Raw genomic sequence first — 15041 nt, 5'->3', positions numbered from 1 at the left:
AGCAGGATTCCTTCGAACTGGTGGCACCTGACACGGCGGGGTAGATTGACCAACTCCTCAGGCGCCTGGACGAGTCGCAAGGGTTCAGGTCACCGAAAAAGTGGACCACGGAGTACCCGGACGAACTGAAAAAGAGCCAGGCCGAGGAGGGCGACCTCCAACAGTTCAACATCCTGCTCAAAAAGGCGCTCGACAAGCTGAGCGTCTCGCCTGACGTCAAAACCAGGACGACGACGGCCAAGCCCCGCAAGGCCGCCGTCTGCAGACCGCGGCTCGGCCTCCGAGACGTGCACGCGTGTTGCTATCCCCGCTTATGGACGAGTCTTGTTTCACCAAGACAAGAGCCTCATCACCGCGTGTGGCCCAGCAAGTGCGCACTTCCTACGTTCCTATAGCGCTGGTGCTAAGGTTGTGTTAGCGTGTGCTATTTAGTACCTGCTCTACCTAAAACTTCAGCTTAAAGGTGTGGGGACTACGAATTTCTGGTGAGCATGCTTGGGGAAACAGTAAGTGTGTGGACTCAGCCAGCCACTCTGCTGGTTATGAATCCACGGTGGCTCGAGTTGGGGTGGATAACGGTACCACCTGACTCGTTCAGGGGGTGTCATCTTCCTGTCCAGCCGCACCGCGCATCGTTATATTTTTTTGTATATCGTGCCATTCAGGAGCTGATGCCACAGCGTCATGTGATTGGCGTCACGATGTCATAAGAATAGCCTGTTCGCACAATACTGCGCTTAGGAGTAGCCGAGTATCGACTGCGGCGACTGTTATGAATGGCGGGTATGATCAGGCTAGGCTCGTGGTTTATCCTGACCTCAGGCGGGGTGTAGACCGAACAGAAGTGAATTCCACATTTGCAGCTAGCACGTCACGGCCATAGGAACTCACTCGACTCTCTTGCATTGTTCACCGTGTGATACAGCTCACCAGCGCATTGTAGATGGCATGCATGTGTATCTGTAGAAGTGCCAGATAACGCTTTGATGCTACGACACTGTGTATGTGCACGTATCATCCATCACGTGAGGTTTGCGTCAACTCATCCCATTCAAATTGAGGAGCAGCAGGTCGACATTTTCTCCTCAATAAATTCGTATATTGGCACACAGAAGACGATGAAATACTTCTAGGCGAATAATCTACCGATTTACCTTGGCTTAATTATTTCCTTTAGTGCCCTTTCAAGTTTACTCCACCTGTTGACATGATGTGGCGCCTATTGGAATGGTTCCTATAGGAATCATTCGAATAGAAATTGGAATAGGAATAGGAATAGAAATAGGAATATATGTCCCATATTCCGTGTGTCTAAACACGTATGTGGATTGTCCAGGATCCTGTAAGTAAGCCCGTTTGTTTACACAGAAAATCATGTGACACTATAAGAATATGGTTCGGGGTACTAGGGTCTTTTTTTGCGAGAGGAATTATATGGACATCCCAGGTGCATTCTTGCCTTCGACGCCACTGTCTCCGCCGTCGCCTTGATGTTCCATCAAGGTCCACGGACGATAACACCACCGCGCGCCTTATGCTGTATGTTCGAGTGAACGCGTGCGAGGGTGAACCGTCTATCGCGGCTCAATCTCGCGCGTGCAAGGGAGCAAAGCGGGGAGGAACCGCGCCGTTTTCCGTCGCACGCAAGAAAAGGGGGGAGGGGAGGTAAGGAGGCGTTGTACTTCGGCAACAACGTGGGGCCGCGCGCGGTCGCCTGGGCTTTATCTTTTTCATTTTAGAGCGCAGCTCTTTGGCGTCCGTTCCTGGGTTTCGCGTCGTCGTCGGCGTTGTCGTCGGCCTCGTAACCAGCTCCGCCCCCCTTTCATCCCCCCAGCGCTAGCAGCGACCGACTGATACCGCTGGATGCCGCTGACGCCGCTAGAGAGTCAAGATAACGTGACTGCATAGAACACCGTCGCCGCCATGCAGAAAGAGGAGGAAAGGGTCCCCCCCCCCCCCCTGTTCTTGTGTGGCGGATAGGGTGCTCTTCAGTTGCCGACGCGCCGGTTATTTCACGTAGGCCCCGGCACGTCGACGAATACGTGACCACCTTCCCACGGCTAGACCTGGTTCTTAGCGCTGCGGAAGCGAGGGTATCATATTGTTTGTGTCGGCATCGGCGGCGTTGTCCCTGAAACCAACTCCGCAGCTGGGGTTGACTCACTATCGGCGTCAGCGGCATCAGTCAGTCGCTGCTATCTCTTCCCTCCTCCCTTTATCGTGTTGTCCGCTTGCTGCGCGCGCTTCTGCCCCCATCGTTTGCCGCTGGGTGTACACGCCGCCCCCCTCCCCCCTCTTCCTGCGAGTCTCCGGTTGTCAAAGCGCCGGCTCGAACTTAATTCCTTTCTTCGCTCCTCCTCCAATGCAACCCCTGTGCGGTGGCAATCAGAGAGCCAGATCGGTGGCGGCGGATCTGTATATGTGCACCGCCCGAGCCGAAATTGCCGCTGCCGTTCGCCCTGTGCGGTGGCAATCAGAGAGCCAGATCGGTGGCGGCTTGACATAAAGACAAACAGCAATTTCCTAACACTTATGCGGGAGAACATCCCGTTCCTCTCGCTCGTAACGCGTCCCACGGCTGTGACAACCTCGCGAGGCACTTGTATAGATCTCGTCTTTGAGAATCAAGCATTGGTGTACCAAGTCGAACATATATCAGTCTATTTCTCCGACCACAAAGCTTCCTTCATGACTGTCAAGAACTGTTAGTGGAGTCTTTGTTAAAGGAATACGTGTGAAAAATAAAAAAAAAATTCTGTGATAGCGCATACATGTGTTGCTCGATTTCTTTGCCTCAATCTATCGAAAAGGTGAAACAGCTTATTTGCTGCGCTCAAATTTCGCATTAGGAAGTAACGTAATCGTCGGTAATTTTTTTTCATTTATTATACCCTCAAGGCCTATCAAGGCGTAACAGAGGGGAGTGGGTAGCGGCAGTGATTAGATGAGAAAAGAAAATACAGCATAAAAAGTATAATTTGACAAGTAATTCGGTAGGCATACAATGAGTGGGAAAAAACAGAAGCTATTACACAAAATACAATATATACAGGGACATGAAACCGCATTCTGCTAAGTAATGTTGTCTAAGGCATCACGAAGCGAGGAACTATCGCTGATGAATACAATGTTTACGAGGAGGCCGTTCGACTCTAGTGACTTCCGAGTTATGAATGACTGGGAAAATGCATTTGGACTGCGAGAAGGAACATGAACCTTGTAAGAATTATCTATGCGACAGGATGCGTAGTGTGGAGTATGAATGAATACATTATGCAGGGTTGTACTGTGAAACATTTTGTGAAATAACGATAAACGGGAAACTTTACGTCGAGCTGCAAGAGATGGAAGAGAAAAGCTAGTTCTGATGGCTGTTACGCGTGAAGTTATAATTCGAAAGAATGAAACGAGCAGCGTTATTTTGAACTAATTATAATGTGTTAAGTGTGTTATTAGGGTCCTAGACTGCTGTAGCATTATCTGAGTTCGGATCTATTAATGTCTTATAAGCAACAATTCAACAAGCAACAAGTCTGGAGCCTTAAAAAGTTAAAGAAGTAAAAAAAAAGAGCGCGGTTAGCATTGTTCACTACATTATTAATGTGGGTTTCCCAGGTAAGGTTGAATGCGATATGAATTTTTAAGTACTTGTACGAGTTTACTTGTTCTAAAGGAAGATTACTTAAATAGTGTACCTGAGAGGAGTTAGGTGTCCTAGATGCATGCGTAGTTTTACACTTGTTAACATTTAATTCCGTTGGCCTTATACTGCACTAGTTAGATATTATATCTAGGTCGGATTTAGGATGGTTTCTATCACAATCTGTAGTAATTTCTCTAAATAAAGCATAATCATCAGCGAATAGATGAAGTTTAGAAGTAACTTGCGAAGGAAGGTCATTAATATAGATTAAGAACAACGAAGGACCGAGAACCGATCCTTGGGGCACTCTGGAGGCAATAGAGCAAGCACATCGGCGAATTGTAGCCTTTAGCAGTTGCGTATTGTGAGCAATTAACAAGAAAGAATTCGATCGGTTTTAAAATGTTAGCATCAATATGCAAATGAGTTAGTTTTTGGATGAGAAGTTTGGGACATACTTTATCGAATGCTTTTGAAAGACTAAAAAAAAAAATGCCGTCTGCGCATGATGAGCGATCAAGAATTCGATGCAACTGATCAGTGAAAGTTCCGAGTTGAGTCTCACATGTGTATGATTTCCTAAAGCCATGTTGGGCAGGTAAAAAAATGCATTACCTTCAAGAAAGTCGACGAGGCTTTTTAAAACAATGTGTTCCAGCAGTTTGCAGCCCGTGGTGGTAAGTGAGATAGGGCGATATATTTAGTTCCTTAGTTTCTATTACCCGATTTCTAGAGAGGAACCGCCTTCCCAACCTTCCATTGACAAGGCAAAGCGCGTGTGTTGAGTGACTGCTGAAAAATTTTGGTTAGGTTACTATACCTGTACGCAGAAGTGTAAAGAACTTAGTGTTAATTGAGTCGAAGCCAGATGAAGAATTGTAGTCAAGCTTGTCAATAAGAGCCCATCTAATAACGTTGATAAGGGCTGCATGATAAAATCTTGAAACCGATCTGTTTTCGTGGTGTAGTCTAGGTGGACCTACGGCTCGTTGCCTTGCGTGTGCTGTGTTCTCACCACAACGTTTGCGTTGAAGCGATAGACAGCACGAATGTCGCTTCGCTCGCTGCTGCTACCGCACTTCCTCACGCCAGCGTTTTCACAGCGAGTGTCCGCGGTCATCGAAAGGGATATGTGTGCATGTTTGCCTGTGCGTGCTGGCACCATGCTTGTTAATTTAATCAGTAAGCGAGTGTTTACAAGTTCATACGGCCGATAAAACTACTATCTTTAATTCGTGTGGCTGTCTAATAATTCGCTATCGCAATAGATGTTTCGCCTTCCGGGCGAAACTGCGACTTTCTTCTCCTTCTTTTTTAAGGTTGTGGAAAATCACGCACAGCCTCTCACTTTTTTATGCATATCGCGCAAGTACACTATATCATCTTGCAGTGCGTCGTCTTGAAAGGGGACAGCGTAGCACAAGACGCTTGCACTGGAGAGTGCTTTGGGCGCCTGTGCGTACTTCTGCCGGTCTCACCGATTATCGCCGCTATAAGACGCTAACATCGCGCGTGATCGACGCTTGTCTGACATAGTTAAATATGCTGGAGTATTGCGTTTCGGTCACATGGCAGAGGCCGGATACGCCGATGAACTCGTCGGGCGGCGACTTCCTTTACACGAACTCGATGCGAACGAGTTGAATCAGATTTAGTCGGGCTGGGACACTGCGTGTTCGTGCATTTCGCTGAACGCGTGAAGTGAGTCAACCCACCTCTTGTAGGCGAGTCGAGCCACGCTTGTCCGGACGCTGGTCGGACGCTACGTGCTTCCGCTCCGATAATAACAGCCGGTATTGCCAATGGCGTAGTAAAGGGGGGGGGGGGGGGGGGTGCCAGTTGGGGTGGGTGTCATATATGTCTCAAGATCCCCCTCTCTCCCCCGGCTTGAGTGGACCAGCAGCCCGAGCTCATGATCTCGTTGTATACGATGTGACGTGCCGCAGAATGGTCCGCGCAGCAGCTTTTGTCAACATCCTACGTAATAATTGCACGAATGTTCGGGCTAAACAATTTGATTCGCCAAGTGGTCGCTAAACTACTCGCCTCAGCGGAACGTTTCGTGTCTGGTGCGCTTTTGCGGGTTTCTCATGCTCGGAGTGGGCCGTCGCTAAACATACATTCTGACGATGTGGCTCTTGGGTCCCTGTTCAGTTCAGTCCGCGCTATATTAAGATAGGATGCCTTAAATATCTGTAATTAGGAATTATAGAGGAAACATTGCAGTTCAGGAATTGAGGACCGAAAGTCATTTTAATAACTCAACAAAAACATCTCTGAACAAGATCTTCCTATCCTCTCCATTCACTCGTGAAAACATTACCCCCTTTGGAGCTTTTCTTGTCCCACAACAATAATGTTCATTTAACTTGGCCGCATTTCCCTTCTTTAACGCTGCGAGCCCGGTACTGCTAAGTCACGAAATGCTTGCGCTTTATCAGCGTGACACAGCATTCTCGACACGGAAGTAGCGAACGCCGAGTTTCCAAGAAAGGAAACGCAAGCAAGGCAGATGACGATAACTGTTGCGGGGCAGATGTATACCCCCGAAGGGTGCAGCGGTTTTAAGTCTTGCCATGTGTTGCGAGTGCAGACCAACAGTATAGCGCAAGCCTTCGCTGGAGCGGGCTTCATCGCGGCCTTCTCGGTTTTTGCGTGGTGCACGCCAGGGATCGACGCGAAGCGTGCTCTGTGCCGTTCCCAGCCTTGTGGGCGGTACCGCTGCTCGGAGAGTCATGTTTGCCAATAGCAGCAAATAAAAAAAATGGCCTTATGGACCAGAATTAAGAGAACTCGTAACTGTCATATCATTGGCGCCCGCACAGCAGGGAATCAGATGGCGTTTTCTAATAGAGCGGGGAGACCAGCGTCACTGACACGCTATTTTCGTTTGTGTTCAGGGTTGCCCAAAGCCAAAATGCTTCACGGCGTAGCACCTGCGACGATTTTTGTGGAGTTGTTGTTGGGCAACGTATGACTGTCGGGCTTCAATATTTAAAATGCAATATTGGAAATAATGCCTCTAAATATAGCTAATTTTAGTTTTATTAAAATATTTTTGTTACTTGTGAGCCATATTTTCCACAATTCCACCTCTCTATTGGCTGCCAAGCCTTACAGTTTGACAGCAGATGTGCAAATGCGCTTATCACAAGTTATCGGTCCAGCATCCTGTGTTATTTGGTACAGAAAATAAAACAGCGGGTACACCTGCTACATTCGCGATCTCTGGGAACGAAAGCGAAGGGAGAGGGGGGTGGGACCGCCGCAGTATCCATGCGACTGTGCTGGTCCTGAAACATCACCCCACACCCCGCCCCAGAAATTTTCGATATCCTCGCCTTCCTGACTCCACCCGGGGGTAGGGGTAGTAGGGGTGTGTGTGGGGCATAGAGTTACTGGTGTGGGGGGGTGACAGAAGACCTATAGGTCTATAACCTATAGACCTATAACCACACACACACACACACACACATACTTAACATATATATATATATATATATATATATATATATATATATATATATATATATATATATATATATATATATGTTACGTATGTGTGTGTGTGTGTGTTTCGAACGCGCACTGATTATTGCGGTCATATTTAAGCCATTACAATATGGGGGTTGTGAGCTTGTATAAAGCTCATGAATGTTGTTGTGTTTGAGGAATTGCTTGAATTTTCCAGCGGCGAATCCTGTGCCGCGGTCGGAAAGGAGCTTCCGAGGCTTTTCAGCAATGAAGATACTTTCTGGCAGGAAATGTAGGCGTCGCAGGTCTCATTTCTATGTGCAAAAGCCCACACATAACGGGTAGCATGGTCAACGGCGAAGTGAATGAATCTTTTGGAGGAACGTATATAGTTGGCAAAAGCTCCGATAGTTTCCACGGCCAGAAGATCAAATGGTTGCTGTGCGGGTGGTAACGATTCCAAGGAACCAAAACATTTGGTTTTCGTCTTCTTGCAGCGCTGGCAAGTATCCCAGTGTCGAACGTATTCGGAAACGTCGGTGTCGATGGCAGGCCAATAATATTGTGGAGAGAGATGTCGCAATATCTTCTTTACTCCGGCATGACCGAATGCGTCATTAGCCTTCTTAAGAAGAGAAGACCGGAGGGCAAAGGGAACGTAGATTTTTCGTATTGCTCTGCGCATCACTATGGTCATTCCATTCTCAATGGTATGCTTGCAAGGCGGTTTGTCGTGGTGGTGCTCTCGCAGTTGTTCAGTAGATAGGAGCTGATTGATAGGGTTTATAGACAGTGCATCGGCTTCGATGCTGTTAACGCCCTTTTGATGCTTGATGTTTGCTTTGTACAGTCTGTTTCACACTTAGGGGAAAACTCGAAGCGCATTGCATCGCGATGCGGGAAGCGCTGGAGTCGGGCGGCGGCAGATGATGATGATGAAAAACTTTTATTCAATAAATTGAGAGTTTGCAGGCCAGAAATGGCCCTTTACATAGGTGGAGTCTTTAGTGTGCGACCCCACTGGACGAAGCTGCTACCCGCGCCCGTTGGATTAGAGCCCTTTGCGATTCCAGCGCAGAGCAATTGAGTAGGGCTGCCTCCCATGCCTCTCTAGTGGGGGCAGGGTTGGGGGGAAGGGACGAATTCATATGACATGCCCACACCATGTGAAAGTTATCGGAGACTTCCCCACAGTGAGGGCATCGCCCATCAACTTTCGGGTCAAAATATTTTGCTATTTCAGGACACAAGAGGGTGTTTGTCTGCAGGCGCCGCAGGGTTCGTTCATCGGCCTTACTCAGGCCCTTAGCAGGGACCGGGAAAAGCCGATGACGTTCGGAATAGTCTGCCAGGATTTCCCTGAACCTCAGAAGCGGTTGTGTAATCTCTGAGCTCGAAGAGTCTGGTTGAGGTGCCCGGTGGGTAAGCGCTCGGGCGTACGCGTCCGCAGCCTCGTTACCTCTAAGGCCTTGGTGGCCCGGAGTCCAAATAATGCGTTTGGGTGAGGGGTCCGATCCCCTCACGGCTCGCTTTAAAATTCGGTAGGCTAAAGGTGATACCTCGCCCGCCAGGTAGTGCTCAGAGGCTCTGCGCGAATCTGTGATGATTACCTTCGAATTCGGGTCCGAGGCGGCAAGTGCTATAGCAACCTCCTCGGCCTGCGCGGAGTTTAAAGCGCGGTAGGAAAGTCCGTTAACTCGTTGGTCCTGGTGAATTACGGCAGCCATGTAGAATCCAGTGGGCCACGGCCCTGCCACATCAACGTAGTATACACCCTGCTTTAATCCATATTGGTGTTCGAGGGCCCGAGCGCGCGCCTTTCGTCTGCCTTCATGTGTCTGCGTGTCCATGTTGCGCGGGAGTGGAGGAACCCAGAGCTTGTGACGCCAGAGCTCCGGAAGCCTGCATGTTTCCTCTGGAATGCACTCGTGTTGTATGTGCAAGCGGTCTAGCAGGTGGTGCCCGGACACCGTCTGCGAGAGTCGCGTGTATTGGTTCACAAGGTGGGCCTCCTTCAACTCCTGGTAGGAGTTAAGCACACCTAGAGCCAACAACTTAGCGTTGCAGGTAACCACCGGGAGGTCCAAAGCTCGCTTTGTAACCTTCCTTATGATGGCGCGTCGATGCGTTCATCGTGTTTCTTTGTAGTGCGAAGGTAGGGTACGGAGTATAGGATCCTGCTTGTTACGAAGGCATGGGCGAGCCGAAGCGCGTCCCTGCCCCGCAACCCGCCGCGTTTGTTGGAAACGCGGTGGATCATACGTCCGACCTGTTCGCCAACGCGTTTGAGTTTGTCGATAGTGGATTCCGGGCTGAGTCTGTGATGGATGAGCAGACCCAGGATCCGGATCTCCTCGACCTCTCTAATAGGACCTCCCACCAGAAAGAGGCGCAAACTCGTGTTATATTTGGGATTGGTTCTGATGTGAAGAAGTTCCGATTTCGCAGGAGCGCATTGGAGACCACAGTGGATAGCATAGCCATCGACGATGGAGGCGGCCCGCTGGAGGCCGTCCTCCATTTCCCCAACGCTCCCTTCGGTAGTCCAAATTGTTATGTCATCCGCGTAAAGTGCGTGATGGATGCCTTCCACCTGGGGCAATTGTTATGGAAGCTGCATCATGGCAATGTTGAAAAGGAGTGGTGACAAGACTCCTTGGGGAGTGCCCCGTGTGCCCATGGTGTATGGGCCATATTCCTCATCCACGATCTTAAGGAGGGCCTGACGCTTCGAGAGGAAACCTCTCACGTAGGCGAATGCCTTGTGCCCGCAATCCGTGGTGCTCAGGTTTGTCAGGATGCTGCCGTGACGAACATTGTCAAACGCCCCCTAAGATCGAGGGCAAGGATGGCCTTGTCGTTGTGGCGCATGGCCGTGGGTCGTATTATGTCGCGATGTAGTTGGAGGAGGACGTCCTGTGCAGACATATGCGGGCGAAAACCAAACATAGTGTCTGCAAAGTGGCCCTTAGCCTCTATGTACGGAGTGAGACGATCCCTAACAATCTTCTCCATAAGTTTGCCCGCACACGAAGTCAGTGAGATGGGCCTTAGGTTGTCGGTATTTACGGTCTTGCCTGGCTTAGGAATGAAAGTGACCAAGGAGGTCTTCCAATCGGGAGGGAGTGGACGCCCGTCCCAGATCTGATTAATGTACTCTAGCAAGTGAAGGCAGGCCCAGTACCGAAGATTCGCCAATAGTTTCACTGTTATGCGATCGCGGCCCGGAGCCGTACCTCTGCGCATCTTAGCTAAAGCCGCCCTAAGGTAGTGGAATGTAAAAGGGACATCAAGGTTTGGATTAGGCTTGCCCGCGTACTCGTACTCGTGCCCAATCGGGTCCTCTATGCGACAGAGATACCTGTCATACAGCGTATCCGCGAGTTGAGCTGTCGTGCCTTGGTTCCCGTGCAAAGCCCGCAGAAATTGTCGTTGCGTCTCCCCTCTCGTCTGAGTGGGGTGAATGAGGCTGCGAAAGAGACGCCACGTCCTTCTCGAGCTCATCTGACGCGCTGCCGAATTGCACTTTTCCATCCAATTTGAGTCCGTGAGCTGGGCAGCATACGCTGCGGCTTGCTCCGTGAGTTCGATAATGCGAGCCTTAAGCTTCCGATTCAGCTTTTGCTTCTTCCACCGTTTGGTAAGGCTTCGGCGCGCCTCCCACAGGTGCATTAGGTGATTGTCCACTGCGGGGATGTCTTCAGAAGTCTGAACTGTCGTAACGTGTTGTTGCTGTATTGTGTGTAATTGCTTTGCCCACTCAGCGTAACCCCCGGAAAAGAGCACGGGAAGTACCTCCTGCATTCTGAACTTATGCCAATCGGTCAATTTCATCTTGCCCCACTTTTTGCGAGCCGCCTTCGTCAGAAGAGTGATTCGGAGAAGGCAGTGATCGCTACCAAGACAGTCCCCCAGGTTCTCCCAGGCGGCATCTTTAGCGTTCTTAGCAAGAGGTAGGTCAGGGCATGTGTCACGCGTTACGGAATTGCCCACGCGTGTGGGCCATGCCGGATCCGTGAGCAGCGTGAGACGAAGTGTGGTGATTAACTCCGCCAGTTTGCGTCCTCTGGCCTTCTCAAAGCGGTATCCCCAATGAAGGCTGGGAGCGTTGAAGTCTCCAACAATCACGAGAGGTTCCTTGTCAGCCGATTTGAGCGCGCGGTAGAAGATTTCGTTGAAAGTTACGCGCTGCTTGTGCGGGGGGAGTAAATATTAGGAATATGTATTGACGGGTAATGGCGCTTAAGTGGCAGGACCTTGACCATGGTATATTCCTGTTCAATCTCCAAGTCGAGATCGACCAGGACTGCGGTGTATGCCTTGTTCACCAGGATGCACGTTGTAGGACATCCCTGAAACGAGCTATACCCAGTGAATTTAGCTTCCGTGCCGGGTTCCTATACAGCCAGGACCGCCGACACGGAACCGAGGGACTGCAGGTAGAGCTGAATGTGCGACCGTTTCTTCCAGCTCCGAAAACCCCTGCAGTTCCACTGTATGATCTCGAATTTCTCTTCTACGGCTTTATTTTGGGCTTTCCGCTGGGGTCGGCTAGCCATAGTGAAGGTTGTTTTTAATTGTGAGGGGCATATGCCCACTCCCCGAAGGCGATGGCACCTCAGACAGAGGCACCACGATCTCCGGAGAGGCGGCAGCCGGACTGTGTTCCTGGGAGCCTATGGTCTGACGAGTGACCACCTTTCGCCTACGCGAATGCGGTCGCGGGGAACGAGAGCGAGAGTAGCTGTTCCTAAATTGGACGCAAGCCCGTTCTTGTACTGTGGACAGGACAGTGTCAATCACGGCTGGAGTTATGCTCTGCACAATGTGCGGGAGCTGCTATTCCCAGAGTTCCCGGAAGGAAGCATGTTCCTATGGGTGGGCAGCGCAACCCGGACGAAAGACGAGAGGAAGTACACAACACGAGCGCAGACTAACAACTGGTTTGTTATTTCAAGCAACGGACTAAGGGAAGATCACCAACTCGCCCAGCTTGCCGTCTTAATCCGGAAGGAAGCCCTGATGTCTGTTAAAATTTTACCTGGCATGTCCGCAATTGTGCGTTATAAATTTTCCAAACGGTGCTCCATAATGGGCATGCGCTCGACTGTTGTGCTGCCCGAGCACTGCGAGACGCTAGATAGTCCTGACGTGACTGAGGCCCTGTCATCTTGTTCAGCTACCTCAGCTTGCTGCATGGGCTCCGAAGGCCCGTCTGTGCCCGAGGCTCCGTGAGCCTGGCCAATTTTGCCTCTAGCTCTTGTATTTTCTTAGCTAGAATTTCGGTCTGGCGCCTGAGTTCAGCATTTTGCCGCTGTAGTGCGGCTTCGGTTGGGGAGGGGGAGGGAGGCCCGGAGACAGCCCTAACGCAACCGCTCACCTTGGTTTGGACGTTTTCCAGGGACGGGAAATCCCCAGCGTTGAAAGTCGGCGCCTTCGTCCTGGAGTGAAAAGGATTGGCGACAAGACCACTCCTTGGGGAGTGCCCCGTGTGCCCATGGTGTATGGGCCATATTCCTCATCCTCGATCTTAAGGAGGGCCCACTCGCTGATGACGGTGGACCAGAGCCTATCCTCGGACAACCCATGCAGATGATGGCGCGCCAGCGATACTTTGAATGAGCCCCAGACATTTTCAATGATTTTGAGGAACGGGGATTGGGGCGGCTACCCCAGGACAGTGACGCCGCGCTCATCGAGCAGTTCTTGCACAACACGTGCAGTGTGGATCGGCGAGCTATCGTGTTGGAATATATAGTCGCCTTCCGGGAACAGGCTGTCATGACCGTAGGGAATCAGTACATCGTCTAAGATTGCCCCGTACCTTTCAGCGGTGAACTTGCCTTCTAAGCGTATCAGTGGGTCAAACCCATCTTTGAAAATGCAAGCTCACACGCTCACACTAGTGCGCCCGCTCGCTGCGACCCGTTGCAGGTACGGCAGCATATATCTGGGACAAGAAAAGAAAGCATATATGGATTAGATATTTTCGATTAGGTAATCAAGTTGTCTAAGGATCTGGGCCAGTCTCACTTATGTTCATGTTTAAAGCATGGATTGCAAGCACTGGCTCGAATCACAAGCGCATGCACTGGCTCAGGCTCGACGATGTAACTGCAGTACTGACCGCAATAAGTTGTTTATTCGTGGTTCACTGGCCTACTTTATTAAGCAAATATGTTAGCCAAATATAGTTGCCCTTTTTACTTCTTAAGTGGTCTAAGAGTTGGAGGTCGTAGGGAGGAACTTGGGAGGAACTAGGCGTACAGGATTTATTTACATGTTTACATTAAAAGAAGGGATACATTCGACAGTCTAACGTGACTCCCAAATAGAGCACGCAAGACGAAGTACAAAGCACACGAGCTCCAAGCTCCAAGCACCCTCGCACACCACTTGTCGAGCACGCGCACGAGCACACAGCTCACGAGCACACAGCTCACGAGCACACTCTAGTAGCCGACAACAGCTGCTTATAAGCACTCTGTCCTCCCTAGAACCCTAGGTGAGGGAAAAACGGCAGTTCACCGCCGATTCGTCGCGTCCAGCGACATCGTAGTCGACCCGCCTTTTAGGGAGAGGGTTACACGCACTTCTACACAGGTTTTACTGACCACGTCGAGGAGAGTGGGTTCTCGTGGTCACGGTGCTTGACCCGAGCAGGCGCCTCTTAATCCCCGAGCTGACCTCGCACAGCGGCCACCTCGGCTGTCCATTGTCTGGTGTTTTCAAAGGCCCATGAGAAGGCACCGCAAAGCATCTCCTTCCAGGAATTCGCTCTGCTTCAGTCGAACCGTGAAGGCGTTGGCGATTTCAATAACAATAGTTGGTCCGTCGATCGCGTTTAGTCATAGTGGCGCCGAGGGGTTTGACGCGGCACATCGTCGTCCCTACGAAACGAGTCACCGCGGCAGGTGGTGAAGGCTTCCATGGTCTCTTCGGGGAATCTCGCCACGCTCGCAGCTGCAGCTGGCTGAGAAAACTTTGCATGTCAGCAGCTAGCCCTGCAGGCCGACAGTGGAGAAATATCTTAGCACTGAATTATTGATCTCACCGGAGCAAATAAAATTAGGATGGATCCGCATGCGAGGTAAACCAACTTAAATTTTAAGAAGTACTGTCTTAAATTTATAGATGAGTAATAATTGGTTCTAGAAAATAACTTACCGAATCTTGGTAGGGTGCCAAATACGGTTTCTCTGGTCGCCAGCGGTCATAAAAGTGTATTTATCACTGAACACAACATTTTTCCTTTGTGACACAGTCCACCCTTCATGTTCTTGGCCAAAGCCGAGCCACTTTGCTCTATTTGTAAACCTAAGTAATGGCTTTCGGGCGGCTAATCTGCTCCTTAGGCCGGCTTCATTGAGCCGCCGCCTCACGGTAGACCTCGAAGCCTTCAGCTTCAAGCTTTGTCGTAGCTCTTGAAGTGAGGCGTGGGGGTCTTGTAGGAGTTGAGGAGGACGTCGGGATGAAAAAACTTGGGAGGTTTATTTACATTATTTACAGTGAGCGTCAATTAACAGTAGTAGAGTCATTACGGGCCGGTAGCAACTAGGACGCTGCGGCCCGTCGCAAGAAGTTCGAGAGAGATGAATCCAGGAATGCCCTAAGAATGCTCCTCTGCTGCTCCCGGTCTGCGTCTTTTAAGCCCTTCGGTGTCACGTTTGGCCAATCGGCGAGCCCGCTCGGGTGTCGTCATTTTCGGCCAATGGTAGGCGCCCGTGCGATGGAGTCACACCCGGCGAAGAGAGTCGCTCCTTGGTCTCCCTGCGGTCTTGCCTTGCTGACTTGCAATGCGCCGTCACCATAGAGGGTAGGGGGCCGCCGCCAGGTTGTCACGGCGCATTACAGCCGTCTTGCTTCGGGACCCAGTTTACCCGCCACAGTGCCAGGCTCTCGCTTTACTTTCGGGAAGAGCGAA

The 15041-nt window shown here is 50.5% G+C and overlaps 1 pseudogene; it reads right to left on the bottom strand.

Moving 5' to 3' along the window:
- Positions 1–8121: 8121 nt before the first annotated feature.
- On the bottom strand, positions 8122–13833 carry LOC126548336 (uncharacterized; annotated as a pseudogene).
- Between the last annotated feature and the right edge of the window lie 1208 nt (positions 13834–15041).

This window comes from Dermacentor andersoni, chromosome 1 (assembly GCF_023375885.2).
Source record: "Dermacentor andersoni chromosome 1, qqDerAnde1_hic_scaffold, whole genome shotgun sequence".
Taxonomy (NCBI): domain Eukaryota; kingdom Metazoa; phylum Arthropoda; class Arachnida; order Ixodida; family Ixodidae; genus Dermacentor; species Dermacentor andersoni.
The sequence above is the reverse complement of the archived record's forward strand: the minus strand, read 5'-3'. Positions and strand labels throughout refer to the sequence as shown.